Source organism: Excalfactoria chinensis, chromosome 21 (genome assembly GCF_039878825.1).
Source record: "Excalfactoria chinensis isolate bCotChi1 chromosome 21, bCotChi1.hap2, whole genome shotgun sequence".
NCBI lineage: Eukaryota > Metazoa > Chordata > Aves > Galliformes > Phasianidae > Excalfactoria > Excalfactoria chinensis.
The window spans coordinates 4784536-4810599 of record NC_092845.1 but is presented as its reverse complement, the minus strand read 5'-3'; the positions used below and the strand labels follow the sequence as shown (position 1 = coordinate 4810599).

The 26064-nt window shown below is 44.6% G+C and overlaps 1 protein-coding gene across 4 annotated transcripts in view; it reads right to left on the bottom strand.

Annotated features, from left to right (window-relative positions):
• Positions 1 to 26064, bottom strand: part of ARHGAP32 (Rho GTPase activating protein 32) — a 127096-nt gene that overhangs the window by 85649 nt on the left and 15383 nt on the right. The window contains exon 1 of one of the 4 annotated variants that reach the window (XM_072355025.1): positions 25439 to 25467. The exons of 2 other annotated variants lie outside the window; for them this stretch is intronic. The gene's annotated coding sequence lies outside the window, so the exon portion shown is untranslated. Of the gene's footprint in view, positions 1 to 10132; positions 10205 to 25438; positions 25468 to 26064 lie in introns of those variants that run through there. One more of the 4 variants, XM_072355024.1, reaches the window with a different exon arrangement.

The window sequence follows — 26064 nt, the reverse complement described above, 5'->3', positions numbered from 1 at the left end:
ATGAAATGATCAAGCACCATCAACTCATCAGTTGCAATTAGGCTCGTGTGCTGTTAACATGACAACTGTTCCTAACATGAAACAACACTTGCAACTTGTCTGGTCAGATAGCTGCTTTGCAAGGAAACCTCATCTCTGGTCAAATGCAAGCACAGAGCTGGGCATCTTCCCACAGCAATGCCTCCCCATCTGCCCAGCTCAGTACAGGCACAGTGGGAACACACTGTGGGAGAAATCAGGGGAGAAGAACATCCAGAGATGAGCACTGCCAGGGACAAGAAGGGAAACAAACTCTGGGACACCAGAACCTGATTGACCAAAGAAAGAATGAAAGATAAGCAAGCATAACAAATTACTGAAGAGTAGTTCCAGCCATTCTGCCTTTAATGACTAGTCTTAAATGACCAGCTGACCCAGCATCCTATTTACAGCAGCACTTCTGCTATCACTCCATGTCAACAGAAGAGGAAAATGCTCAGTTCTTTTCATGCCTACAGATCACTACTAATATGCTGTGCTGTTATTTGTATGGCATGGTTCTTGACCCCTTAAATTGAATTAAATGGAGATCCACAACTATAATAAGCCATATCTGACCAGGTTAGGGGTCATATGGCCACAGTAAGTGCAAACCATACTGCAATTATTCCTGCTGTAGCAGAGATGTGTATTCTAAACAAGCAGGTCATTCTGAAGCTAACATGGATGGGAAAGTAAAGGAGTTACCAGGACAAACCTGCGAGGACTGCTTATCTACTGCTTGCATTTCTGATGCACGACATGAAGAAACAAGTGGCAGCAGTGCAATAAATAAGGGGTGACAAGTGAAAGTAGCACCTGCAGACTGTAATTAAAGGTGTTATACAGTTCCCACCCTTACCTTGTGCAGAACCTGTCAGCACTACAGACAGACCCAGTGACTGTGTAACCTACAATTACTACAAATCAGTTACTTTGCCCTCTTGGAATGATTTGTAAACATTAAATATCTTTTCCAGAGCAGAAAAAGAGATGATTGATCTCCCTTCGAGTTCTCAAAGATCCAGCTGCAACCACTACTACCCAATCATTTTCACCTTCAACACCCACATATGCATTTTTGGTACAAAAGCATTCAAGCTGGCACACACGTCTGCTGTGAATGGAAATCCTGCTGCTAGGCTTCCTGCTGCCACGGAGATGAACAGAGAGAGAACAATTAGCCAAGGCTTCAGTCTAATTTCGCTTTATTTTTCTTTTTTGGAGGAGAGACTGAGAAATGGCATATCATAAAACAAAATATACTCCAAAGGCTACACCAAGAAACACGAAGCTGAAACACCATGTGTAAAGTGTATTACAACAGCTTCTGATCACAAGCACTACTGTCAAGTGCCCAGCAACCCCCACGATGCTGAGCTATACTTGAATATGTCAGGGGACTAAAAAATGGCATGGCAAGGACTATCTACATCACAGCAGACAAGAGGTGAGCAAGGAGAATTGCTCCATTTCTCCAAAGACTCACACTAACTGACAGCTCAAATAACCCACCCAATATTTCAGAGGAAGGCTGAGGCTTCCACCAACAAGCTCTCCATCATCCAAGTGCTCCAAGAACTGCTGTTGGCCTAATGAAGGTCACAAGCACCTCATTTAGCCCCAGCTCACCCTCGCTGGGATACAGCTGCACAAAGATCTTCATGTGCTCCTCTCAGAGATCTCCCTTTGGCTTTGACCACCTCCTCTCCAGTAAAACCCCAGTGGGCTTCTGCAGATGCCATCCTGATGTGCATGCACAGCTCTTCACACCGAGCGTGGAGATCCTGGACATTTATCTTAGCTTGGAAAATGCTGGAGACAAAGACCTGAGGTTGAATGAGCACTGCAATGCTTCATCATGCAGCATCACCAGGTAACCACTTCAATCTTACATCAGGCAGCACAAGAAAGTCCCTGAAATACCTACCCAAGCATCGACTTGATTTAATAGACACCAAAGGAGTGGGGAGTGAAGTACATACACATGCACAGATGATCCAAAGACATTCAAAAACCAAAAGGAAACCAACCTTCCAAATGCACTTCATAGAGGATGAAAAACACAAAGGGGGTTAAAACTGCCTATGCAGATTTCAACAGCAGAATGCAAGAAAAAAACAAAAGCAAACAAGGTTTTTTTTTGTCCTCTCTGCTACAAGATCCAATATCTGCATTCACTGACTTGTGCTGTGTAGGAAGATTAACAATTTTTCAATGCTAACATTATGGTAGTAAAAACAACTTACTGAGCACGGGGTGAATCCTGCTTTTAGGACATGCCTCACTCACCCCAACTATGGAGCGACAGCATGGGACCATCTGATGGAGTTCTGCTTGGAGCCAGCACAGTAACAGCAAATGCAGGAGGCGAGAAGGAAGGCATGAGACCGACTCAAGGCTCGAGGAAGCAAACCACACAAATGACTGTTGAGTTGTGCAATGACTCAGCAGGAAAAAAAAATAGCAGATAGGGCAGTCTTTTCCATAAGAATTAATATCTACCATCAAACACGATGTAAAATAAATGAAGAGGAAGAACCAGAGAAAATACCCAGCGTGGAACTCTGCAAGGTCCCATAAGCTCAGTGCGCAAAGGTGCTGCTCTTTCACCTACTCAGCCATTCTTTATTGCTCCTCTGCTCACCTGAGCAAGTAGAGCAGCAAACTGAGCTGGCTTAACCCCTGCTTCACCAGTGCTTGGGAGGCTGATAAACACACTCCTCTGCAAAGACAGGCTTTGCTTTGTGAGCAACACGATAGGAAGCTGCAGTCAGGAAGTAAGCCAGGTAAGCACAGGGTGGAAAGAAAACAGCAGCCTGGGGAATGCAGCACTGCTCAGGAAGGAGCTGGGCTGGGGCAGCAAAGGCAGCTGCTCACTTTCCCAACCCACAAAGCCAATGAATACTGACAGGACAGACATGACATGATACTTCTACACGGCCACTGCTGCTCTCTTGAGAAAGCAGCATGAAATTCAAGCTCCTGTTCTACTCACAGGACTTTACAGGACAGCTATCCTATGCCTAATGGGGCTGAACAGCTCTTATACATCTCCCTGAAACAGTGAGATTAAATGTTATCTGTCAAACACAGATAGCATAGTCCAACCTGCCAGACAAGCAGTCACACTGTGTAGATCTCACCGCTCTGTCTGAGAGCTCTCGCTTCCATTCTCCCCTTTGCAAGCTGTTTTGCCAATAGCAGTTGAAGAACATTAAATCCCCTGCCCTCCTGCACTGCCCCTCAGCTGGAAGCAGGCAGCAGAAGCACCAAGGCATGCAGGTAGCTGCCTGGTTCACTCTGCGCTAAAGAGTTCAGTGAAACTTAAGCAGATGCTTACAGGCTTTGCAAGGCTGGGGTAGAAAAAACAAACGTATCAGGTAACTGATTCCTTTCCAGTGTTCTTCACTTACAGACCCAATCACATGAAAAAAAACCTATTCCTTATCGCTTCCTACATGCCTTTAAAATCTCTCCTGGCGTGATTCCATCTGTCTAAGTTCTATGTGGTATCCCTGCTACTATTATGCCTATGTATGGGATATAAAAGATGAGAGGATGCCAGTACCTTCTCAGAGCAGCTGTAGAGTAACTGCTGGCAATGGCAGAGAGCTGCAAAGCCAGAGGGCAGGCAAGGGGAGAAGGGCACAGGCAGGAAGGGCCTGGTATCAGAACAGGTGTCAGCACTTTGCACAAGTTTCTAAATGCTTTCCTTTGCCATCACATCCTCAGCCTGTCTGGTTAACACATGGCACTGTCCATCCCCACTGCTGGGAGAAGTAAACCCAACCGTCCTGGGACAGGCCAAGCTGGGATTCCATGGCTAGCCCATGAAAAGCCATGTATTTGTATGGCAGTGAGGGATCAAGAAGGATTGTGGGCTTCTGCATCAAAATAAATTGCAGTTAAAAAACAGGAAGTCCCAGTATGGAACAGGGCAGCTCCTGCAGCACAGTCCTGACACCTGTGTCAACATCCATCCCCACCCGGTGCCTGGGGCAGCGTTCCTGGGATTCATGGGGTCAGGAGGGGAACGTAATAAACAAGGACAATCCTGCTCAAAATTACACTCAGCCACTAAAATCCACTTCACAATCCTGCTTCAAAAAGCCAAGTGGAACAACATGTAGTTTTGCCCTGCAGTAATGTTTATACTCAATTGTGAAGAGCCGTATGGCTTAACTTCAAATGTCCCCATAGAAAAGCAACGTTTTGGTACCCTGCTGGCACAAGGGTGAATAATACACCACGAAGAATTTACCCACTGCCTGAGCCAGCAAAGCCCAAATCAAGGCCATGATCTCTGCTGCCTCTTCCCACCCAGCAGCCTGCACCATAAGAGCACAGCACTTCTGCTTCCCCACACTGCAAAGGAAGAAGGCAGCAGCCATGCATAGCTGGCAGACTGCTGCCTTTCAGCTATCAGCACACAGAGTGTTAATTGCGCTGCTCAGCATGACTAAGAAACAATTCATCCCGAATCATACTGTATCATAGAAGCTGGAATATTTCACCACAAGCTTTAATTGTCCTGACTCACGCTGTCAGCAATAAAAAGCCCTCTTGGGAAAATAAATAAATAGGCAAATAAAGCTTTAACTGATTTGGCAGAGTACCTGCCAGAGAAAGCACACGGCCTGATTATTTTTAAGACATTAAAAAAGGGCTGCAGGTGCAATTGGATAACTTCAATGGATGGGTGATGAACAGATTTATTGCTTTCCCAATATGACATAAAAACAAGGCAGCTTGGGTCAGCTGTTAAAAGTGTTTGTCTGAAGCACCCGAGGGTAGTCTGGGAAATGGAAGCACTTCTATTACCTTGGCACTTGCGCAAAAAGATGGGATAATGAAGTGACCAGACCAACAGGCTCACCAAGAAATGAGATGTTGAAACCAGAACACGTTCATTTTAGGGGCCGGGAAAATGACTGCAAGCAGTGTGTTCTTCAGGTTTGTTTTCTTCCTCCTGCCTGGCCTTGAATGCATCCAGAGATGGGGTGTTCATCTCCACTCTCTAAGCTCCCCACACATGGCCAAAGGGTCCAGATCCACTCAGCACCAACACTCAGTAACTGCCCTTCTCTCTCTTCACCTTCCTGACTCATTTCACAAGAGCGTGCACTGGAACACCATGTATCCTGCTGCTCTGCAGTCTGCTCCTTTCAGCAAACACCATTGTCTTGCTCAGGTCCCAGAATGGGTGGGTTGGTCCAGACAATAGCAGCTGTGAGCACGGCATGTTTGCTTTCCCTTTTAAGCCAATCATCACATCTTTTTTTCTAGCAGGTATTACCAGGTAAGTTGCCCAGAAAGGGGGCAAACAGCCATTAAAAAGCCTGTACAGGCATCAGCTGGCGTTCAACACCAGTTTTACATCTGAGAAGGTATTTGTTACCAGTGTCACATCCTATGTCCATATATTGTTAGCTGTAATCAGACACAAAGCCTCATTTGCAAAGAGTGCTGTGTCACTGAAATCAACACTGTGCTTGCCCTCGCTGCTGCAGAGCCAGAGTTCATTAAATGTGAGATGTACTCTGCAATTAAAGCAGTATTTCGTGGTACTTCATCAGGATACACAAAAATAATTGAAGCATAATTTGCTGCTGTTTGCCTGTAGGGGACAACCAAGAGTTCCCATGGGCATAACCTGCATGCTGGGCCAGCCCTACTGGCACAGGAGATGCTGCCTGTGTGTACTTACACACCTGCGCACACAAAAGCTGTCTGGTTTTCAAGTAGATGAAGAGAAACAGGGAAATTTATTGCCAGATCGACCATAGGACCACATAAACGTTGCTGAGATTGAATTACAGGCACATCAGAACGCAATGTGCAAGGCAGCATTAGAACTTCTTGTTAATTCACTGCAGGTCTCTCAGCATTTCGTATTTTCAAAGTTCCACTCGCAGAGTCCAACAGATAAGCCGTATCTGCAGCTCTCACTGCAATTATGAAACGATCTTGCAAAGGGAAGCTGAGCAACGTGAACCGACGTGCACTTAAAATCTCAAACTGGAGGGCAAATTAAGGGAAAAAAAACCCCAACAGAATCAAAGCGTACCTTAAAAGGCTCACTTTTTCAAGCCAACCTGTGATTCTACAGAAACTCAACTGCTGCTCTTTAAGTGCTTGAGGGGTCAGTTATGCTACAGATGAAAAGTCACTCCAGCAGACTGGAGTCTCTTTAAATGTACTCTTCCAGTCTCCAGTGCTGCTGTGTACACACAACCCAGTTTAGGCAGAGATTCCCAAAGGACATTGGCCCTTTCAGCCCCGTGACAGAGTCTGACCTCCAGTTAAGAGGTTGTGAAGGGAGAAAAAACAGGAAAGATGTAATGGTTTACCCTGTGATATCACACATACTTCGCTCCTTCTGATTTAACCTGTGATGGGAGCCTGATAGCACTGTTTGCCAGGATGTTAAATGTATTAATCTCATTGTGCACAGGCTCAAAGCAATTATGGATGCAGGCTGTTGAACGCAGAAGGAAACCACGCCATGATAAAGTTTCCCAGCTTTAGTTTTTCTTCTCTCTTAATATCGTTCAGAAATTTAACATCTCACATTGTCTTAGCACCCAAATATAGCAAGCATTTTTAGCAGCCTTACTGCTGATCAAAGAGGCAGAAAGTACCAAGAAGGCCTCAAGGGAGGTTTCTGCACCAGGAGCCACATCACGTGCTTACAGCGCTGCTTCAGTGACATCAAGCTTTGCATTTGCACAGTGCTTTTCAGTAATGCACGTGTCCATAAACCCATTGCCATGATTCCAGAGGGAAACGTTATAGCAAAACAACGGAGCAGTATCAGGTTGTCCTACAGGATTGTACTGCAGACAGTGTGAGTCATTCTGGAGAGCTCTGAGTTGCTGACAGATCACAAATGGCAGCAGAACCACCCATAACCCCATGGAAACATCAGGTATCTACAGTAATTCTTGCCCTTTTTTCCCTTCTGTTTGTCGTCTGTTCTGTTTATCTGTTGCTAGATTAACCCATGAGGGCCTTCTAGACCCACATGAACTCCATCTTCAACATTACAAGTTTGACAGACCTTCATAAGACAACATAGCAAGGCTTTCCTCCACTCCTGCAAGCCAGTCTTCACCAACACGTTATTGCCTGCAAGCAACCTGATCAGCCTTCCTCACCACAATGTACTACGACAGGACGGTGCAGGAGGTGCCAGACTTGGGGAGCAGCTGCTTCCAGCTGGCACAGCTGCACATGCTCACCCTCATACAGGGAGCAGCCACAAAGGTTCAAGCAATTCCAGACCTACTCTTCCTGGTGGTTTTTTTGGCTGCTCTCTGTGCAAATGCGGTTGTGTGTACATTCCGTTGTTCAACTGACAGCACGGTGACTCATCCGAAAACAATTTAGAGGATTTATGGTTACCTTTGCTCTGACATTTCCTCACCAAAAAGGAAATAAAGAAAAACAAAAATCAATAAACCGAATTCAACGCTCCTTGAAGGGAAATCACACAATCTTATGGCCACAATGTTCAGATTGAACTTCCTTATATCATACGAGCATCTCTGACCCAAGCAGCTGACCAAAACAGAATTCAGCACAGTGACACTAAACAAGCTGCAGAGGCATTTATAATACAGCAATAACCAACAGTGCATTGAAACATACAGAAAACAACATCCAAAAACCTTGGATATTTTGGAAGAAGTTTGGGTGACGTCTTATGTTTCACTACTAAGGACAAAACCTCCTGAAACATAGAAATGGGGCCAGAAATTAAAGCACATTTGCTTGGTTGAAACACTCCTTTAGGGCTGAAATCTCATCTACTGCATTCCAATCCTGAACAAGGTTTGGAGTGGTAATTTATAAGCCCTGGGGAAAAAAGGAGGTTGAGAAATCCTTGACTATTCAATAGCACTGTGAGTAGGAAAATTGCTGTGTAATACATAACTAAAAGGAGAAAACACACATTGCTGGAGTTCATTAACACGTCACCATTTGGTTCACAACAGTGAGCTGCACCCAGAGCCTCAGATCAAGTGGAGGGTCATAAAAACTGAACTGCCCCCTCCAAGAGCGGTTAGATCCCATCAGGACTACACACAGCATTAAATTCGCCTGCCAAGAAAAAGCAAATTGTTGCTACTGCCTGTGTATCAGCTCCGTGCCCAGCAAAGCCATCATCTTACTTCACTAAGAGCAATAGGAGCCTCGTGATCACCAACTAAAATTGCCCTTGGCTTGAACTGTCTGAATTAAAAAACAAAGAGCTGTGTTAAACTCTTGGCATGCTCATACAGCAGGGCTTTCTAGCCTTTAACATTATGAGAAGTGTCAGGTTAAAAGCCTTTCCCCAAGCTTGATGAACCAGAGGTTTCAAACCTTCATAAAGCTTTCCAACAAAGATGCAGTAACTGTAAATACTGCACCCAACAAGCAGTAACATGCTGTCACCTTTCGGGTGCATCAGAGGTTCATTCAGCCATGGAACTTACTGAAAGGGAAAGAAAAGGCTGGGCAGCCTCTGGGAGCCGAAGGGGAAGCCATGTCACTTCCCTAACACTGATGATCCAGCACACAGACACTGCTCCCAGCCCTGGAAGGCAAGCAGGGAGCACGCCAGGCTCTGCTGATTGCCTCTGGGTACAGCCATTGAACACGGGCTGTGCCACATCTCTGAGCAATGCTTCCTGGGGCTTTGAAAGAAAACTATGAGAGATTCTCTCAGGAAGTGTGGAACTTCTGCTGCTGCTTTGTGCAATGAAGGAAGAAAGGCAGATACAGGGCTGGGGGGTTTGTAACAACAGGGCACTGCAGGGGAGGTGCTCATGGACTGGCCGTGGGGTTCCAAAAAGACTCCACCATCTGTGCTGAAAATCAGAGGGGCCACTGGAAAGAGGCCTCTCCTTAAGAGACCCAGCCACAGTAAGCTAACACCAAGCCCTGCCACATTCTGACCTACCTACACAGGGGGAAAAAAAAGGGGGAACATCCCTGTCAGAACTAAAATGCATTTAACCTTCACTGAAACACCAGAACTGCTTGGACAAAGCCTGCACAGGTTGTATCAGTCTGTAAGCTTTACTTTCCTCTGCCCAGCAACCAGGGCAGATCCATGCACCAGCTGTGCTCCCCACCCCAGACACACACTGATCCCACTCACACGCCACAAAAACCCTCTGCTGTTTCTCCTTACACAGTTCAAGCAACGTGAAGATACACAGCAGCACTTCTAAGGCAAAATCCTCCAAGAGAAAAGAAACAGACCCAACGCTGAGGGTTCTTGCAGTGCTGGAGGAGCCGTTCTGCAGCTCCTGGCAATGCAAGCTGAAGTGGGAGGAGTTAGCATTAATTATCAGGACTGTTGATTATGCATTATACAGTGAAATGAGGATCTGTGTCTTCAGCTTCTGGCAGCTGTGTTCAGAAATAACTTCTGGCTGGGTAGAAACACCCTTGATCTCTACACCAGGTAGGTGGTAACAGCATACCCAAGACAACACGTTTTAATTACACTGGTTCCTCAACTCTCTCCTCCCTCCCCCCACCCCCAGGAAATATTAAGGCATTCTCAGCCCTCACGCAGAAGATCCCAACCAACTGCAGCAGCAATGGGCTTAATTTCATATCAGCCACGGTGTAAACCTACAGCCAGGCTGAAGGAGACGACTTGCCAGTGTAACAGCAACACTTTGTTACCTGTTATAAAGAAACGCATGCTGAGCACAGAACTCATCTGACTGCCTCTGTTCGCAGGCAGCTGAAGTGCAGCCTGCATGCTTTACTCTGCTACAAACACGATGTATTTCATTTTTTGTTAAAAAAAAGCCCCAAAGTTCTGCTCATGCAAACATCAACACCGCACACAACTGGAAGGCACCTCAAAGACCTCAGTGACACAAAGAGCAGCAACGGCCAAATTACACTCTGCTCTCTGCATGCTCATATAACCTCTGCAGTGTATCTGAACAAAGGATGGAGTTAACCCAGCCCAGCACACAGACAGCCGTGGGCTCCGGCTGCTCCATGCCACCCCTTGCCTGCACTGCTTCCCGCATCCCCTGGGCTGCTGCAGGCTGTAACCCTTTCCCATCTGGAGGATTTCTCTGCCCTGCGATGCTCTTACCTGGCCGGACACCTCTATCCTGAAATCAAACCTCAGCAGCTCTGATGTGTGTGACCAGTCGGAGGCGTAAAAGCAGCAGTCTGTTCCCAGATGTGCCGTAACCTTGGCTGCATCACATCAGCGTTCTGCCTCCTCCTACTCCTGAAAACGGGACAGCGTTCACCGGGTTCCCAGAGGAGACTTGGAAGGCTTAATTTATTTCTGCCTCCACGTAGGCAGTTTTAGAAGTCGTGCACAGCTGATATTCCCCTTTCCCGTTAAGCCATACTGACAGAGTACCACCATCCAGCTTCTAGAGCCCACCCTATGCTATGGAACACACACAGAAGGCGTTGAGGTGCAGCCCTGGGCTCCACCTGTGCCCCCAACATCAGCCCATTGCAATCCCTGCACAGCTACACAGCATGGAGCTGCAATATCTCTGTGAAGCAGCATCGCTTCCCTGTGCTCTTATTATTGTACTGAAGCTCCATCTCGGAAACAGCAGCTGTAATGTGTAACAACTTCAGTATTAGGGACTGCTTGCACACAGGGATGCAGCTGATTGAAACTCAGTATCATCCAGCAGTACCCAATTCTGCACACCATTCCTTTGCCTCAGTAGCTCATCAGTTTTAAATGCAGATTACAAGTGTGTGAAGTACTACTGTGTGCTTTCCGGGCTCGGTGGAGAAAAGGAACTAGAAAAACAAAGTGTTTCTGTGTAGTAAATCTGTTTAAAATTGAACAGAAAAAGCTACCCAATCCCAAATTATATAGAACAGCCAATATAACTGCTGCTGTTGTGGGCTTCTTTCTGTTTAAATGGCTGGATTACTGTTGTTTGTGTTGCATTGTATGCTCTGTAACTGAGCAACAATGACCTTGTTAATTAGACCTAATGAGTAAGGAGAGAGTCATGCTAACCATTAGTTCAGCAGTTCCAGGAGTAGGGAAGATGCAAAGCTGTGGGCAAAGTCAAACAGGTTATACCGGCTCTGTGCCTAGAAAGCCCAATGACTGTTTCTAAATCCCTTTCTCCCACTGCTAATTTCTCTTTGTTTCACCCAAACAGACCTGCATGGGTGGGACAAGGTGGAGATAAGGAGAAGTGACTGGGAAATAAAGGCTCGTTTAGAAACAACCACTTGCACTTTGCACCGGGATGAACAACTACAATTCTCAGAGGCCCGGAAGGTAAAATTCTGCTGTCAAGAGGTGTGTCCTACAGCTGGGGTGTGGGACAGCAATGAAACAGAAACAGAGCAAGAACAGACTCATTTTATATGGCGATGAAGCATGACAACTCAACAGATACTGTCTGTTATGCTCTAATTTCAGGCACACTGTTATGCTGAAAAGCAGAGCTGCAAGGAGAGAAACCCAAGTGTGTTCCCCACACAGAACAGAGCAGAATAATGTCAGTAACAGCAAACTCCAGGTCACTGCTAAGGAAGCTGCAAGCTTGGACACTCATCTCTATCTTAACACTCAGTGTAATGGGGAGCAGGGCAGGACTGCAACTCCAGCCCTCAGAGCTTCTGACATCACCACACTCAGGGCCAAGTGAGCAACCTCTACCTTGATAGCTTACAACCTTGATAATTAGATTTACATAATGAGACAAGCCTTCTACTACCTGAACTGGGAAACTGCATCAAGAGCTCCTGTTTCAGGCAATTCTTTGACAGAAACTTCTGTCAAGCACAAAGAACACAATTATACAACTTGAATACCACTTGTCACCCCTGCCAATGCATTCATCCCTCCCTCAATTGCTTCCTAAACTTCACCAGTGTTCCATTTTATATATAGATGAGCAAGAGTGGATATGAAGTTTAACCTCTTCGACTGCTTGAGTTTACCCAGGCAAGGATGTCACATAACTGCTTCCTTGTAATTTTTTGTTAAATTAGATATTAACTGCAATTAATATTGTATGTGTGACAACATAGAACTGCTTCTGACCCCAAAAGCAAATTAAATTGAATGGAAAAACATATTTTGATGTTGAGATAAATATATTATTTGCCTAAATGACTGTAAGCAACTCGTCCTTGTAGTGCACAATGAAACCAAGGTTTAAGCCATGGCATTGCTCAGTATGCAAAGTGAGTCCAGGAAATGTGACAACCTACTGGCCAGCTGGAACCAAGAAGCTAAAATATTTAAAAGGAAATCTTGCTGCTAGCCCAAGACAAGAGCTACATCATTGCTAATTGATGACACGAGTCACCCACTGCTCTCTACCAGAGCGTATGACGGGACATTTGACTTCTTGGAGCAACCACAAGACATTCATCGTCTGCTCAACCTCTTGTTATATGAAAGGGTTTTTATACTGGGAGGACTCTGTGAATCACAGCAATAGGAGGAAAAAAAATCAGGCTGCAGTTTCTGACTGACAAAACACACATCCAACCCTTCCAACCCCTCACCACATCAGAGAACTTTAACCATACAAAAGGAGCGTCTGAAGGGCTGGTTCACACTATGCCTTCCCCAGGCAGAAAACAGAGATGCCGAGCAGGCTGCAGCAAACACTTTCTAATCCCTGTCTAAAGGGAGTTTGCATTCCTGCGCATTCTCCTGTACAAGAACTGCGCTCAAGGCTCTATTTAAAAAACACAAGGCTATTGCCACAACTGCACACCTCCACAATTAATCATCTTCAAAGGCCATTTACACACCTATGTGTTAGTACCTCCATGACAGTTACTGCTGGGCTGGATTCCTTGGTAGACACCTTGTTCTTTTGATGACTGATTAATCTACTGAAGATATATCACTGATTTCTCCATAAACAAATTGAAAGGTTTATGTATACGTGAGGAAAGAAGAGGGGGAAAATTGGGGATCTCAATGAAAGTGGCCAATCCTGTGCATCTCTTGGGTGGGAATTGCAAGAGAGTGATGCAGGGCAAAACTTCCTTATCATACAGAGTACAGAGCATCTGCAACCAAGCCAAGTCATTTTTAAAAGCGAGGACTTAAAATACAAGACAGGGCAATTAAACAAGCCTGTAGCAATAAAACTATTGCTAGAGATGCCCAAGAAACAAAGCAGAATGAGTAGATAAGCCCAGCACACAGTGCAGGTGCAGAGAAGAACTGGACATACCCACAGCCCACCCATGCTGAAAACCTTTGTATCCTTCATCTGAATTCTGTGCAACATATTACAAAAGTTAAGTCAGTAGCCGTAATTTTCTCTGGTGCAACACTTGCCAGAAGAAATGGGCACTTCCTGCAGCGTGTGGTTAGAAAAACCTCGTTCCCAGGTGAAGAGAAACCCAGCCTGGTGAAGCAGACTAAAGCATGAGGAAGGGCAGCATTCCCACAGTGTTTCTCTTCCTTTATCCAACAGCCCGAGCAGGCTGCCATGCAGCACAAGTCTGTGCTTGTATGGGGTGCTCTGCAGTCCCTGTGCAATCCACCTGCTTGGATTGCAGTGCTGTACCTCTGCCAGCTGCCCTCCAGGGAGAGGAAAACATGGGGGGCAGGGGAAAGAAGGGAGTGTGCATTTGAGATGCATTCTTCTCAAATGTGTCTTAGATATGGAAACAGAGCTCCACGTTACAAGAGAAAAATCAAGCTGCACTTAATATTTACCTCTACAGAAATCAGCTTTGTAAAAATAGATAATCAGCTTCACTCGAAAACCTCTTCCAAGCCTAGAGAAAATACAATTACAGAGTGAGGAGAGAGGAAAAGCAAGCACAGCACACACAAGTTGTGTCTTTCTCCAGACTTGGCTAAGACACCCCATCAGACACCCCTACCTAAACACACAGTCAGACCAAGGGCTTGTTTTCCCTAGGCACAAAGCTAACAGGCTGCTCTGCTTCTTATATTAGCCAACTCTGATTTGACGCAGGAATACACTGTAGACGAGCACTAATGATTCTGTCCTTATTTATCCCACCTTAGTATCCTCCTGGATAAAAGCTTTCAATTAAAATACTCCCCAAGAGAATTGCAAGGAGAGAGAGAGAGAACAATCTCTGTCCTCTGTCATTGTCTGCTCTTCCCACAATCCTAATTCTCTTCCATTCTGAATAATCCTCTCTGAAACAGGCCTGTTGGGATAAAGCGTGCTAAGAGTGCCATTCAGATCCCCCTCTCTGTGCACTCTCTCAGTCCTAACCTATCACTCAAATGCAGTTATACCTCCATTCTTCACACTCAACGTCCAAATACTTCACAGCATCTCACTAATATTGCCAATATCCTCATTGTGAAAGAAAAAAGTCTGCATGGAGCCTTGGCCACCAAAGCTGTGTTCTCCATCAATGCCACTGCAGCCGAGGTGGTGTTGTTTTAATTTATTTTAACACACAAAAGACTGAAATGGGAATAAAATGGCTGTTTTGAACGTGGAAGGGAAGTGTCATCTCCTTCTTCCTCAAATGAAAAGGGAGATGAAAGACATCTCATTTTCCCTCATCACAACCCATTCTTAAACAGATTCTTGTTAATTGCTTTTCTTATGCGTATAATCTAATCAGATACAACTATAATAAACCTAAAGAAGCACCGCAAGAAAATAAGACCAAATTGAGGAAGCACTTGGGGAATTTTTTAGCAAAATCTTCATTAGTTTTGCAGGGAGAACAGCAGCTAAGAAGCTCAGGTGCACATTCCAGCAAGAGAACTTGGAAGAGCTGCAGCCAGGGGAAAAGGGCATCACCACCATGATTTCCAGGCTCAGCAGCTACAATACTGAGCACACAGTGTTGGACTGATGCAAAAAGGTGCATGAGGGGTTTAAGAAAGAAGAAGAAAAAAAGAATCACTGTGTCACAAATGGAAGCTATAAAAGGAAACAAGAGTGCCAGACTCCTGGGTGACAACTGCCATGCAGGAGGAGGTGAGTCACACCCTGGCACCGACAGGCTGCAATTTAGTGCAAAGAAGTTATGATAATCAATATTTATAGATGAGTATTTTTATGAAATGAGTGTATGTTTGCCACAGTAAGGATCTGGAGGTTGCTCTTTGAATATAAATAGGAAGAGCCTGCTGAAAAATGGCCTTGCCCCATCTCTCACCCCCCAGGATAAATACACCCTAAAAGCCAAACATGCAGAATGACATTTACTGTATGAAACTGAAAGGCTGGGCAACAAAAAAAAAACCACACAGTGGCAGAAACTCACATTCCTTTTGTGTTTGTTGGAGGACAAAGTGATGAATCCTACATAGAGAGCCAGGTGCAATAATTTCACAATGCTACTACAGAACAGCACAGCAGGGGCTTCTATCCTGAGTGCTGTACCAACACAAATAGAGCTTCGTATTAAAACCCAGGCTAGAATATAACCACTGTCCCAATACCCCTGTAAGGAAGTGATGACTGCTCAATCAGGGTAACATTATGAAGCTTGTTTATAAATATCACTGAAGTACATGTTACATTATTATACAAATGTTAAATACGTTCATATTTCCAATGTGGAAACAAACACTGAGAACTCTTAAGAGTTGAATCTCTGGGAAGAACTGCACAGATTATTACTTGGATGCATCTGACAGTTTCAGCTGTAATGGCTGGTGGAGTGCACCATTGCTGGAGCCTTTGCAAAGGGGCTCAGATTTGGAGCTCAATTTCAGAACCTGATTTCAAACAATTCCTAACACATTGCTTCCAATGCAGATAAAGCAGATATCCAATAGTCACATCAGAGCTACTTGGAATGTTACTTTTGTGCACAGGAGGAAGAGAAAGGGGTTGCAAACAATCCTGATTAAGTTTCTATGCTGTAAATATATCCAATATCCAGTAGATTTGATGCTTTCAATAGCATAACTTGACTACAATGATGTCAACTCCACAAACACCAGAAAGAACATTTGACACCATTGCTGTGACTGAAAGGCAGCTCTTTTACCTCGAAAGCCAACACAAAACTTTTATTCAAGTTGTGACTTCAGTGCTAAACTCCACACCAGAACAATGCACAAAAGCACACTTCAGACCACAATGAAAGCACCACATTCTTAGGGCTGGCAAGAAAGCCTTTCACTCAAACTTGTGCCAGGCAGTGTCTTTCTTCAGGAAGATGCATGAAGGCATGCACAAGTCCTGTACTCACAAGCTAGAATAATGAATCTACAGACAGAAAGATGCACATTACTCCTCCTTTCCCAATAGCATCTGACACAGGACTCTGCATGAGAGATACGGGAGAGCCTTAGGTGACTTCAGCAGCTCAAGGTCTGTGTCCAACTCCCCTCCTGCCCACATACCCACTACTGTGGGACTGATGCAGTTCCTGGCATTGGTACCCCACATACTCGGGCAGAACACCAGGTAATTGGGCAACTAAGGTACAGCAGTGGCTTCCTGCAGGGCTCCAGCTCTCATACTTGAACAGGATCCCCTGCCTGTCCACTAGTCAGCGATGCTGTTCTTCTCCCACTTATTAAAGCATCCTTAACCCCTGCTCATAACTGAAAGTCAGCCCTTGTTGTCGAGTAGCTGTGTTCTCACGTTCAAGAGAGATTCATGTAATCTGAGCTAACAAGTAATAACAGGAAATAATGGGTCTTAATTGCAAGTTGGAGTTCGGGTTTGCCCCTCAGAAGAGCTCAGGCTCTGCTTTAAGTGGAACATGTTAACACTAGGAATATTTCCATTGTTCAAACGTGACAGGAGCATTAGAGAAGCTTACAATGTGATTACAGTTTTGATAGGCAGACTGCTGAGCTCAGCCAGAGCAGTGGGCTTCTCCCTACATACACAATATACAGCCAGAAGTCAAGAAAACCATCACCTGTGGGCTGGGCTGAGCCCACACACAACACAGGCTGGCAGGCAAGGTGAGGCTGATGGCTCTTCATCAGTCCCAAAGCATCCCAACCATTCCTCTGCCACCCAGAGAAGCAGCCAGCTGTGGGAAGCCTCACCCCAAAGACAACTTGGGAACAGAACAGCCAGTCACAACACAGAGGAAATCCAACATCCTTGACATTGATTTCTATTGGGGAAACCTGGAAAGAATGCTTTTAAGAAATGAGAAATATTAAGCCAGTAACTGAGAGAAAATCCAAGTTTCTGAACATATAGAAAAAGGTTTCTATAGTTAAAGATGAAAAGGAGACTGTTGCCAGGAAAAGGCTTAGCAATGTTTAAGGAGAATGGAGAAATTATTGCTACCATAAAAAAGAGGTCACATTTATATGACAAAATTACTCATATTGACAGCAAAAGCAAAACCCACATTCGATGTTGGAAAGGCTCCGTTCTCCTTGCGGCTCAACCCATTTAGCAGAGATATCAAGCACAGAACAGGGCTGGGTTTAAGAGAGGAATCCCAGAGATCGTTTTAAGCCAGCATTGATCGCCTGGGCCTGATGGCGAAATAGAAGCTGCTGGAGGGACCTTTCCAGGGCAGAATCTATCCTGAGCCCATCACAATGTATGGAAGAAAGAGCCTTTAAATGATACACGTTTTCAAATTCCATCCCATAAAATTCCATTCATTTTTATCATTGCTGAGGTTCACAATAATCCTATGGAAATGAAAGCAAATGGGAGATCGAGGAAGTGGTACGAGAACATTCTTACTTCAAAAAGCCTTCAAGAATTTCCAAAAGGAAAGAAAAACCCCATTGTTCTTCTCCCAGCACTCGTTTATAGGAAGACTGCAATAATACATAACGTATCTATTGAATAGATGCACTCAAATGCAACTTGGAAAGATCTTTTTGAGCACGACTTTCATCAGCTCCGAGCCTAACAAAAAATAAGAATCCAATAAAATGATGCATTAAAAAAACCCACTATGTTGCATGTTATTGAGATGGGAATTTCATTCTCCTATGTGCCCTTGGAGTCACAGGTCCTTGCATTACGTGGCGTTGGTGTATACAGCCATATTACTTCACTATTCTACAGAGACCTCAGTGTTTATTCCCTCACTTTCTCCTCTGCATAAAGCTTTTCAAATTTGCAGCTAATCAAAGCAAAATTATTTCAGGATCTTAACTCACATTTTAGTGCTGGCCTACTTAAATATATATATATATATACACACACATATATATATAATCACCAACAACAAAAAAACACCAGAAATTGTATGCTTTTCCATTGTGAAAATGAGTAAAGGGAAAATCTCTGTTCTTCCCCTACTTGGATTATTGAGACAAACAGGCTTACAGACTCTGAGGAGCCGTAAACAACTCAGCCAGCCTGGTACAATGAATGGAAGGAAAGATGGGGAAAGAGGCAGCAAACTGCAGCTAGAATAGATCAGATGCAGCATCACACCCCATTCATAGCCATGGGGCACAGGGGCAGCATGGATCCTCTCCTGTGAGCTCAGTTAGGATAGAAAACAAACCTCAGTGCTGGAGAGAAACCAGCACTTACTCATCAAGCTTACTTGGACAGAAAACAAGCTTACTTGTTTTCACAGAAAATACTCTATAAACATGAAAAACCTCAAGTTTTCCTCAACTATCAGTAAGAGTAATATTAATAATGAATATTAAACGCTGTATTTAAGCTCTTGGCAGAGGCATGGATCTAGCTCTGGGATCTGATATCACTGTCCTCAATCATTGTTACTTTTTCCATAAGAACCAGCTTTCTTCATACCAATATATATTCCAGATGACCAAAATAAAGACTGAGTGACAAACAGAACACAAAGCTTAGAGCTGCATCAAGAATTATACAGGTTCCAGCACCACAGATCTTTACCCAGCCAGATACCACAGTGGGCTCAGCCACAGTGTGTAGGGTACCATAAAGCAGTTTGCATCCTCACAATGGGCAAACTCAGCTCCACTGTGACGACCACAGGCTTTCTATGCTTTGGAGAGCCCATATGAAGGTCTGCTGGCAGCTGAGCTCTGCCCATCATCCTACACTTCAGTGCAAAAGGAAAGGCACTAAATGCTTCCAGATCACTGTTTTGGAGGTGAGGTGCCCAACCAAGTCAAGCACTGCTGTCATTTTCTACCTAAGCTGCAAATGTTTGGAAGGAGAGGTAAGTGGGAAAGGAAAGAACACAGTAGGTACCCTTGGTAGCAGTCTTAGAGGACAGGCATTTACAATTGTGTGATCGTTTTAAGGAGGCTTTCCTTGCTCCAAAGCATTTTTGTCCTCTGCACAGTGCAGCTTATCCAACGTGCTCAGCAGTTCTATTTATATGGATGTGACTCACCTTAGAACTGCCTCGGAGACAATGCAGCCCTTCCACTTTCTCTTAAATAAAATTAGGAATAAGAACAAAGGGAAAACAGTGCATAAATAAGATCCTTTTCTAAACCTCATCCTGAAACTGTGACAAATCCATTCCGGTCTGACAGGTCAGTGCAATTCCCAGGACTCAGAGCATTCAAAAATCACATGGGGGGGTCTCAGGTGAGCACAAATAGAACCTGAATGAAGCACAGCCCAGCTTGTCCTCTCATGCAAACATAACTAAGCGTCAGCATTCCTTGGTGAGGGCCAAAGGCACAGAGAGCTGTTCAGCACATCTGTCCACTTGCAGTTAAGCATGTGCTGAAATGCCTGCCTGAAGTAAATGGCCACCACAAACCTGTTCAGAGGCTGTTTCTCCTGATCACTGTCCCACTGTAAGGTAGCTTTCCTGGATCCTGAGCCTGCCCTACAGGCCGGGAGGCACTTTCTCATTACCAACCCCACAATCACTGGGAGCTATTTTTTAGGGCATTCAGCCACACCACTAGATCATAAGACAATCCTATACAGATACCAAAACAGCACTGACTAATAGGAGTGGGAAGGAAAGGTCCTCCAGCAGCTTCTATTTCCATCAGTTTCAGGATGGAGTGGAATTACAGCTATTAAGAAACCGGTCTGCACCAGGATGAACAGAGAACACAGGGAAGGCTGTGAGGGTATGAAAAGCACCAGGAAAGCACCAGGACTTCCTCCTCCAGGTGCACACCTCCTGTATGTATGCCACATCTCAGACTGACATCTCAAATGCCGCCGGTAATGTCCTTATTGCATTTGGTTTCAATGGGCAAATCCCCTGGATGGAAACTGAATCAGGGAAGAGAAAGCTAAACAAAACTTCTGCTTTGCTGCTGCCTAATTAGATGATGCTGACTAATCCTCTACATTACTGTACATAGAAAGGAACCCATGGGGAGCGTTGGGATGCATTTTCAAAGAGCTAAAAGCTACGACTGATTTCTTTTTACAAAGAGCATTTCTCCAGCACAAGTCGCTTCATAAAGTGTCCTTTCTTAAGGCTGCATTCCCTGCAAAACTAGTCTCTGTGACATGCAAAGTCAGGACAAAGAGCAGCATCAGGAAATAGAACAGATGGAGAGAGAAACGCCAGACAGCAGCTCCTGCAGAACCTTTCATACAGAAGTGATGACAAGAAGAAATAATGTGCAGAACTGGCCTCGTGTCTTTACCTCTACATAAACACAGCATACAAAGTTTTGCCCTCCTCTTACAGGCCTTATCAGGCTTCACACAGCCAGCTATTTAAATCTAAAGTGTTCCACCTTGCTTTTCTTTCCTGTTAAACCACAGCTGCCAAATTCACAGCTTGGAAGTAAGAGACCCCAGAACCCGAACTACTCGAGGATGGGAAGCCATTATCAGTCATTTCTGAAGCTTCAAGAGAATGACATCCACCATCTCATTAAGTTAACTGGGTCATATGGCAAGAAAAATGTACCAGCTCAACCCTTCCCTTTTCTCCAAGCTCAGCTCATTAGAATTATGATCAATTAGGAAAGCACTGCTGGAAAGACAGAGAGAACAATGGAAGCCAGTCAGCAAGGACAGCACCTTCTAGAAACAAACCCTCCAAAGCTCTGCTGGATAAGTGAAGTGTTCTTCATTTCCAGCTATTTCAGCCAAGAGAAAACAAATGCAATTTGTAGTGGATTAATTTTCTAAACCATTTGGCCAGGCTGAAGTAAAACAAGTGCAATTCTCCAGTGTTTTACCTCTCATTTAAAGACAAACAGCACTGTTCATTTCACTTACAGCTCAACATGTCCTGAGACAGATCAATACCTGCCAGGTATTGCTTGCTACTGCTTGCACATTTAAAGAACACCAAGAGCATGCTGCTATGGCCTGGAAGAAACTACAGAGGAATTCAGCCCTCTATATCAGTTCACAAAGCCTCATGTTCCATACCACATTCATATCAGCTGCTAATTAAAGACTGATTGCTGCACAGGGTACATCTCCAGGTTCCTGGATGTGCACCTTGAACTGTATTGATAAGGACTTCTTAGGAAAGGCCAGTTTCAGGGATAAAGCTGTGGTCTGCAAGCTAACAAACAGCCTCCTACTCTGTAACAGAGAACTGCTGGAAGCTTGAGAAGGTCAGAAGTGCCTCCTTACATTACTGCCAAAACAAACCAGGTCAACACAACTGCCTGCATACCTCCACATCACTAAACAGCAGCAATCCACCAGGAGCAACATGAGGGCTGCAGCACTCACATGGGGGATGCTCTGATGATTCTCTCCTATCAATGATCATTCAAAACTGGGGGTGGCAATGGGAGAGATAAGTGGGGTTACAGAGCATCCATGTTTGTGAATAGGAAAGAGGCAAGAGGAACACAGAACCCTTCCTACTTGCACTGCAGATGCATCTGGGATGGAAACCAGATCAGCCTTTTAGATCTGGTATTTTGATTGCCAGCAGCTACTGCAATAAAGCTGCAGAAGTATGGAGACGCATACATACAATTAAAATAACTGGTTCTCATTAGGGGCATACATGCAGGTATGTGAAACAATAATTGATGCTAAATAACTGAGCCTTAACTCAGTACACATGCAGATGATGCACTGCTGGGAATGCTTTTCACTCAAGGTCACCAGTGAAGCTGTTTTAATGTAACTTATTCCACAGCATTTAGAATCATTAAAAACAATGGCATAAAGCACTGGATTCGTATTAAACACAACAAGAAGCCAATTCTGTGCAACACCTACCAACAAAAGCAACACTTTCCTAGCTGGCATTGGAGGGGCTGGTAGAGGGTTAATGGCATCCTGCTGAGTCATGAGACAGCTCACTGGGTGGTGAAGGAAGGTCCCTTCAAAGTCACAATGGGTACAAAATGAAGGAATAAGGAAGTTTAAGGCTCGCTGCTTTCAACCACTGTAAAGCAGCGCATTTGAGCTCAGAGCAGGAAGGCTCCATATGGTATTTTTTTTCAGCTGCAAGAATGTCCAAAGAAACCAAATGGAACAGCAGCAGCCAGGGCAGGATGCTACACCTCAGGATAAGACATCAGCTCCAACCAAGCAGATTTAATGATTTTCAGAGCATTTTATTTCAAATGGCACGTGACCTATTTTAGGCCTCAATCTGATTTGACTATAATTCAACTGCAATTTGTGATGATTCGGATTTAATGCATTAATTGCCTTGATTTAAAAAAAAAAAAAAACAACAACCCAACAGGACAATTTCTGATGTTAAGAAATTCCAACACTGCCTTTATCTGCATCAGCAAGTACATGAAAACCACCGGATGGATTTCACTCCAACACACCCCTTCAATGCAGATGGTCATATCTGCTTCAAAGCTCAATGTCAGGCTCTTGCCAAAGGTTTTCCTGACTAATACTGCAAGGTCTGGCTGGGAACTGAGCTGCAATGACTTCAAATGAAAAGTAAGCTTGATAATTTGCAGTGCTGTCTGGCAAGCTTAAAAAAACAACAAACAAGGCAAAGGATGGAAAGGGGTGGGAATGGAAATAACAAGCAGGAGATGAGGCAGCATTCAAGAAGAGATGATAAAAGGAGTAAAAAACCACTCTGACTTAAAGTCGAGATAAAGTCTCAAAGAACAGAAAGAGTTGCTGATAATGTGAAAACAGAGTTAGGAGTACTTGCAAGTATTAACTTGCCCTGCATAGCTGTCATTCCTACAGCCCAGACAGAACACCTTCCTGCCTCCCAAAGATTTCTGTTGCACCCATATTGCGTTTATCTTGCATTAGAAAAATGTTACTGTAATTAAGGAGAGTGGTTTTACTCATAGGAAATTAAGCTCATAACACCACAGTAGATGAACAGCAAAAGCACATGCAATGTTCAGCTTGCAGGGCATTTAAGAGACAGACTTTGAAAAGACAACAGCCAGTTAAAATAATCACAAAGCTATGGAGAACCCCCCCAGACACAAAGACAACCCAGGTTTCCAACATCCACGTATACAGCAGCTTTGCAGCACAGAACAGGTGCAGGCTCCAAAGCATCCTCTCCTGCTTAGCTCTGAGCTGACCTGCGTGCCAGCAAATCCACTATGATGTGCCATGAAGTGACAGAGGATGTGCACAAAAAGGCACAAAGCTCTGTTATTTCACAGAACTTCCTACACAGTGCAAGTGCTGACAAGCTGAAGAGTCGGGTGAGAGACAGCACTGGGCAGGAACAGCTGCATGGCCCCAGATGTGCCCTACTTCTCATCCAGCAACCCCTCTGCCCTTGCAGGGACTTTAAACAGCCAGGCTGCAGAGCAGATCCCTCCTGCAGCGGCTCTCCATCTGCTCCTTGCTCCCACATCACCACACAGCAGTGAACACAGTCTGCCTAAACAGCATCACTGCAGCATTTGTTCATCACAGCTTTTGTCCCAAAGAAATAGAGAATGCGAGGACAATAATAGGAACAAGGAGCAGAAAAGCAAACACTTGAGAAGAAATCCACACCTCCTCCATGGCTCTCAATTGCCACTGCTTTGGTGGCAGCTGTTCCTCAGCACTAGAACCATGAATTCATAAGGGATGAAATGAGCAGTTCCTTACTATGCACACCTCCACTCACCGCTCTCAATAATACAGCTTGTCGTGGGTTTTATTCAGTGAACCATATCAACACTCAAAAAGAATCACCATTAACAACAAAAGAAGGATCTCAGCCCTCTATAGTAGCACCTACACCAGGATACAAGCTTCTAAATTAGTAGTTAATTAACAAGATGCATTCAAGCTCAGCTTGGAACACCACACAGCAAGAGCTGACCAAAGCCTACCACCTCCTTACCCCAACCAAGGGAAGGTGTTGTCTAATGATGGCAACTCTTAAGAAATCCTCATCTGTTCCTTCACTGAAGTCCAATCAAGTTTTCAGCTGCCTACTTTTCTATGCAACAGTGATTGGTGTGCCGTGCAGCAGCTGAGGCCATGCAGCACACAGTCACAGCAGGGAGCAGGTGGCACTACTTCTTAAACAAGGCAGGGCCCAAGAAAGGCTTCCTTTTGAACAAAGTCCCAGTTATTCTTAATTAGATAGATCAGCTGAGCTCTCAAATCGCTGACTCCCTGATGCATGGGGGTTTCAGTACCCATGTCTACCTGATGGATCAAATGGCTGAAGATCTCCTATTTATTCTTTAGAATTGAGGAAGCTGCAAAGCCAAAGGACAATATGACTTTCCAAACTGTAGAGCAGAGATTGTAAAAGCAATGAGGTCAAACAGAGCTGAGATGCACTGCCCCACAGCAGCAAGAGTATCACTTCAGCCCCAGAGAATTCAGATTCTTCAGCTTAAAACAGTACCAAAGATAACACCCCAATTTCCAAAACCCAACTTATTCATACCCAAAATTCAAGATAAATACTGATGCTAGAAATGCATCCTGCCTCAACACAGAAAATTAATGTCAAAAGAAGTTTTGACCATTACTCTTGTAATGCCATGGGACTATTTGGAATCCACAAAGGGAACAGAACCAAGCATGGCTATTTTATAAGCCTTCCATGTGATTCAATGACAACAAGCTGGTTTGGGCAGTCTGGCTCACTGCAGAGCCTGCCTGGTGTCCTTCTGCAAAGCCAAAACAGACCCAAACTGAGCTGCACTTCCCACCTTCTGCTCTCACAGCACACTCCCAATCAGACAAAGGAAGCTCTGAAGTGCTGATACACAGCAGGTCCACAGCACAGAATGCCATGAAAGGAGAGAAAAACCAATATCTCTAATGACTAGACTTTGCTATCGTGCATATTTCATCTGTTTAAATCAGACCCACAAACAACCTCAGTTTACAAAAGACAGCAGTTACACAAACAATTCCAATCCATTCCCAGCCCTCAAAGCCTCACCAAATTATCTCAGGAGGGGAAAAGAGATTTCTAGAGCTCAATATCAGATAAAAGAGAAAATTAAGCATTGATTAGCTGTGACATCCTGCAGACTTCCTGGAACCCAAATTTTGCTTGCACTGAATTTGAACATATATATATTTCTCACAAAGAAACAAAATCAGTCCCAACAGGCTCCTGCAATACAGGCAATGCACTCACAGGGAGACCAACAGCCACACACAGAAAGAAGAGCTGAACTCACACAGCTGACGAAGGGGACCTCCAGCCATGCAGCACTCCTCCTCCATAGCAGCCCAGCCCCAAGGGATGCTCTCCCTACAATGGTTGGCCTTTATATCAAGCCTGGAGTCTCCACTCCTGCTCAGGTGGGCAGCACAGGTGTAAGCACTTGGCCTGAGCAAGCATTAAATACTGGTCATATTTGTCACCCTGGGAGGTGCTTATTCATCTGCACCAGCTGCGGAGGAAGGCCAGAGACAAGCATCCAAATGATAAGTGTGCAGTTAGGGCAATGAGTCCCACCAAAGGGGATGTTTGCTAACCCCATTAGGCTGTTCCAGTGACTGAACATTGTTAGTGAGACCTTCAGGACTCAATTCAAGGAACAAAGATCAGTTTAGTTCCCCTGTGCAGATATGGCTGAAGCAAAGGTAGAGTTTTACCTCGAATTAGCATAGAAAAAGAGCCCAACAGTCCCATTTTAAGTGGTGTAATCAGGTCACAAGCATCTCTAACCTACCTCTCAAAAGGCTGTCTGCTATTGTTGCCCTTGCTTTGGCTGTACAACAGCAAGTAAGCTTGAAAAGCTTCACATTCAGCATGTGATGTCAGCATTCCCATTTACATACAGCTGAAGAATGAGCTTAA